This window comes from Ascidiella aspersa, chromosome 5 (genome assembly GCF_963924565.1).
Source record: "Ascidiella aspersa chromosome 5, kaAscAspe10.2, whole genome shotgun sequence".
NCBI lineage: Eukaryota > Metazoa > Chordata > Ascidiacea > Phlebobranchia > Ascidiidae > Ascidiella > Ascidiella aspersa.
Genome location: NC_139451.1, coordinates 8,593,811 through 8,598,810, shown reverse-complemented (window position 1 = coordinate 8,598,810; position 5,000 = coordinate 8,593,811). Strand labels below are relative to the sequence as shown.

At 58.8% G+C, this 5,000-nt stretch overlaps 2 non-coding genes and 1 pseudogene across 2 annotated transcripts in view; all 3 read right to left on the bottom strand.

Moving 5' to 3' along the window:
• Positions 1-1,916: 1,916 nt before the first annotated feature.
• On the bottom strand, positions 1,917-4,118 carry LOC146142430 (large subunit ribosomal RNA; annotated as a pseudogene).
• Positions 4,119-4,366: 248 nt separating this feature from the next.
• On the bottom strand, positions 4,367-4,520 carry LOC146142429 (5.8S ribosomal RNA). Its single transcript, XR_014498939.1, has one exon. It is a non-coding gene; the product is annotated as a 5.8S ribosomal RNA (ribosomal RNA).
• Positions 4,521-4,767: 247 nt separating this feature from the next.
• LOC146142428 (small subunit ribosomal RNA) overlaps positions 4,768-5,000 on the bottom strand; it is a 1,811-nt gene continuing 1,578 nt past the window's right edge. Inside the window, exon 1 of the ribosomal RNA XR_014500904.1 lies at positions 4,768-5,000. This exon is cut by the window's right edge and continues 1,578 nt beyond it. This is a non-coding gene — a ribosomal RNA (small subunit ribosomal RNA).

Genomic DNA, 5,000 nt, shown 5'->3' with positions numbered 1-5,000 from the left:
CGCGCAGCTTAACAGCGCCGATAAAGTTGGCTCCTGAGAGCCTCACGTGCCGATCCTTTAACCAACCATGTTGGAATGGGACATCGCCTGCCCTCTCCAGTCCTTTTCCATCACATGAGCCAATCAATGACTGGCACCATGCGTCCTTGGCTTCTCGTGCTGAACTCACGGGCTTCTCCCCTACTCTAACTGAAGAACCGAGTTCCTCTATCTCCTTGGTAACTGCCCGTAGGCTGGCAACGGCCTGCACTACCGGGTCGTCACTACTGATTAACTTTACCAATCGCCTTAATCGTAACAGCGGTGCAGTCACCGCGAGGCAGGGGATCCCCAATCCCCCTTCCGCCACACTTGCATAGAAATATGCCAGTGGCGTGTCCTTTGGAAGTCGTAACCAGCGCCGCACATTGAGTCTTATTGTGCGGTCCAAGTAATTCAAGTACTTAACGGTGTGCCTCTCAAGCACTGCTTCATGATAGAGCCCGGGGATACCAGCGCTCGTGAGTCCGTACAACCTCTGTTGAGGTTTCAGGGGAGCCCCACTTAGGTTGGCCAGCATTTTGGACAACTTTAGATGGATCACGGGGGCCGCCTTTCCAACGCCCAACTGTACACCCAGGTACTTATACGTACCAGCAAAGTCCAAAACAGGCAGCTCTTTTTCGCCTACTCTCGTTGTTAACGAGGAGTCAACAAACCATCGTTTCTCTCTTCCACTCGTATTGATGTGGAAACACGCTGACTTTCGTTCATTGATGCTTAACCCTGACTGACCAAGGTGGTCGGTTATTGCGTTCAGATTGCTCTGAAGCCCGAGAGGTGAACCCGCGACGATCGCGAGATCGTCAGCAAACGCTAGGGTTGCCACCCTGCAATCCCCTGTAAGGGGGAAGCCGAAATTCGGGTCCGCCTGGGCGCAGGCCCAATCGATCACACCGTTGAACAGAATGCCTGACAGAGGATCACCCTGTCTGACACCTCTCCGTACTGGGACCGACAGATCTTTCCCATCCTTCGCGGGGAGGGTCGTCTCGGCATTCGCATACATACACCCGAGATACTCGAGCATAGGCGGTGGAATGCCCAGACGTCTTCCCGCGAGTATCACACTTTCGTGTGACACGGAATCAAAGGCCTTGCTTACATCAACGAATGCGACGGATAGGGGTCTTAGTCGTCGCTTGCTCTCTTTCACAATGCTTTTCAGGATCGCGACATTCTCGAACGTGCCATCTGTGGCGACAAATCCTCTTTGCGCTCTACTTAGGGGCACGGCGGCTGCAAGCCTCCGTGCGAGGATTCCGTGGAACAGCCGCAAGACAACACTCGCGATTGTAATTGGACGAAACTGGGTTGGGTCTTCGGCTTTCGGAACCTTTGGGATCAGGATGGTGCGTGCCATCTGTATGGACTTGGGCGTTGTCTGTGCCCACAGCCACACGTTGAAGTAAGCCGCTATCTTACTTGCGGTTTGCCTCTTAAGGTCCGCGACCGTAATCTGGTCGGGGCCTGCCGCCGATGCTCGCATTCTCCCCAATGCGGTCGCCACTTCCATCTCACTAATGGGGGCGACCAAGTGCCACAGCACTTCGGTGGGCGGCTCTACGCACCTTCCGTCACTTTTTGACTCCTTGCCGAATACATCCCTCCAAAAAGGGGTGCTTTTCCCAACATCAGTTCCCTTGTCCGTTTTCCAATCGCCAGATAAAGCCTGGCGGACTGCGTCAGCCCGGTTACTTTGATATAATCTCTGCAACCGGGCGTACATTTTCCGTCGTAGTTTCCTCTTTGACCCTTCAAACTCGCGTTGGCGAAACTGCCTGCGTGTCTTTGGGGGTTTCGGGGGAAACCACTTCTCAAACGCCACGTCCACCACTTCCTGCACATTCGGGGGACACTCTCCTGGGAGTTCGCCGGTGAACCCATGATCTTTCCCGGCTTTCGGCATGATCTTTCCCGGCCCTTACCTACATTGTTCTATCGGCCAGAGGCTGTTCACCTCGGAGACCTGCTGCGGATATGGGTACGACCTCGCACGAAACTTACACCATCTCCCTCGGATTTTCACGGGTCGACGCGAGCGCACCGGACACCACAAGAGACGTGGTGCTTTGCGGGGCCCATGTCCCTATCTCCGGGCAAACCGATTCCAGGGTCGCCGCACCCTTACCAAGAAAAGAGAACTCTTCCCGGGACCCACGCCGACGTTTCCGAGTTCGCTTGCGTTGCCGCACCAGGCGCCGAAGCGCCGATCTCCGCGTCGAGGTTCGGGAATATTAACCCGATTCCCTTTCGGTCCGCCGGGGCAACGACGAGCATCGCCCCGCTTCAGAACGGCATTCGCCTATTCCTTAGGATCGACTGACCCATGTTCAACTGCTGTTCACATGGAACCCTTCTCCACTTCGGCCTTCAAAGTTCTCATTTGAATATTTGCTACTACCACCAAGATCTGCACCGACGGCTGCTCCACCCGGGCTCGCGCCCTAGGCTTCGACGCACGCCGCCGCGGCCCTCCTACTCGTCGCGGCCTAGCGCACCGGTGTGCTCGTACCGCCGCGACGGCCGGGTATAGGCCCGACGCTCCAGCGCCATCCATTTTCAGGGCTGATTGATTCGGCAGGTGAGTTGTTACACACTCCTTAGCGGATTCCGACTTCCATGGCCACCGTCCTGCTGTCTAGATCAACCAACACCTTTTGTGGGCTCTGATGAGCGTCGCGTCGGGCGCCTTAACCCGGCGTTCGGTTCATCCCGCATCGCCAGTCCTGCTTACCAAGAGTGGCCCACTTGGCACTCGCATTCCATGCCCGGCTCCAATTAAGCGAGTCGGGCTTCTTACCAATTTAAAGTTTGAGAATAGGTTGAGGACGTTTCGTCCCCAAGGCCTCTAATCATTCGCTTTACCAGATAAAACTGCGACAGAGCGCCAGCTATCCTGAGGGAAACTTCGGAGGGAACCAGCTACTAGACGGTTCGATTAGTCTTTCGCCCCTATACCCAAATTTGACGATCGATTTGCACGTCAGAATCGCTACGGTCCTCCACCAGAGTTTCCTCTGGCTTCAACCTCTTCAGGCATAGTTCACCATCTTTCGGGTCCCAACGCGAACGCTCTCGCTCGACCTCTCCGGCAAAGCGGACGAGATCGGCCGGTGATGCGGCCGCCGCGAACGACGACGTCTCACCTCCGCCGGACCGCGCCGACATTCACTTTCACTGCGCCCATGGGTTTCGTACTGCCCCGTGGCTCGCGCTCACGTTAGACTCCTTGGTCCGTGTTTCAAGACGGGTCGGGAAGGTGGCTGACTTCAGCCGCGGACCCCGTGCGCCTCGCGAAACGACACCGGAAGCGCGACCGAGACGAAGAGGCTGGGCACTGAGAACAGTCCCCGACCCACGACGCCCCAGCCGGCACCGGGCGCTCGGCCCCGAAGGGCAGACGCGGCGATCTCTCCTCGCCCGAACGGCGGGCCGACGGACACGCGCGCCTATAGTACCCGACCGAGGCCGGGTTACCTTGCGCGCGGCCTTCTCGCCGCCGTCCAGACGGTCGCGGCCTTCGCCCGGCGCTAGTGCGCTGGTCCCCGATCGGGCGGCGCCGCCGGCGGCCCGTGAGGGTCCGCACGACAACGTCGCCGACAGGGGGCCGGCTGAAAGCGACCGGGCGACCCGACAGGCCCTCCCGTTTGCCTCTCGACGGTTTCACGTACTCTTTAACTCTCTCTTCAAAGTGCTTTTCAACTTTCCCTCACGGTACTTGTTCGCTATCGGTCTCGTGACCGTATTTAGCCTTAGATGGAGTTTACCACCCGCTTTGGGCTGCATTCCCAAACAACCCGACTCTGGGAAGACGCCGTAGCGCGCCCGCCTGTCGCCGCCATGGGCCTGACACCCGCTCTGGGAAAAGGCCTCGATCAGAAGGACGCGGGCGACCGGCGAAGCGCGCCGTGACGAATTCCGTACGCCACAATTCCGCGCACTCCAAAAGCGCGCGGATTCGGCGATGGGCACATCCCGCTTCACTCGCCGTTACTGAGGGAATCCTCGTTAGTTTCTTTTCCTCCGCTTAGTAATATGCTTAAATTCAGCGGGTAGCCTCGTCCGACCTCAGGCCGAAAGTAAGGACCGGGACTATTCTTCCCGTTCCGCGCTCGCCGTCGGCGCCGCGCGCCGCCGCGCACCTCGATTCCCGCCCTTGAGCCGCCAGCCGTTGGCCTCTTCGAGGTCGACTCGCCGCCGCCGCGCGGGATTCTGGTCGCGATCGTCGCGCATCGTGCCGTGCTGTCTTGAGCGGGACGGGCGCTCGCGCGTCCGACGCCGCAGCAGCCGCGCGGAGAAATCCCCGCGCGGAACGTTTGCAACGCGACCCTGAGGCGGGCGCGGCCCCGGGATTGACCCGAGGCCGCAATTTGCGTTCAGAACGTCGATGCTCAATGTGTCCTGCAATTCACACTAATTCACGCAGCTAGCTGCGTCCTTCATCGACTCACGAGCCGAGTGATCCACCGCCAAGAGCCATCCACGATTGTTTCGCTCGCACAGTGCCTCGCACTAAAGGGTGACAAAATATACCGCGCCGAGCGGTCGGCCAGGCCGACGCTTGAAGCCGGAGCGCGCGGCACCGCGGCACTCGACGCGCAAACATTACCGGGTGACCGAATCGCCGGCCGGCGCGCCGCTCCTCGCGGGTCGGGCGCCGGGTAGCAAAAACTTTTTCTCTCGCTTGTCCGAGTTTCGCGTTCGCCGAAGCGTTTGCGAGACCGTTAATGATCCTTCCGCAGGTTCACCTACGGAAACCTTGTTGCGACTTTTACTTCCTCTAAATGATCAAGTTAGATCGTCTTCTCGGACGCCGGCTCGACCGTTGCCGGCCGCGCCAGGTCCAATCGGAGGACCTCACTAAACCATTCAATCGGTAGTAGCGACGGGCGGTGTGTACAAAGGGCAGGGACGTAATCAACGCGAGCTAATGACTCGCGCTTACTGGGAATTCCTCG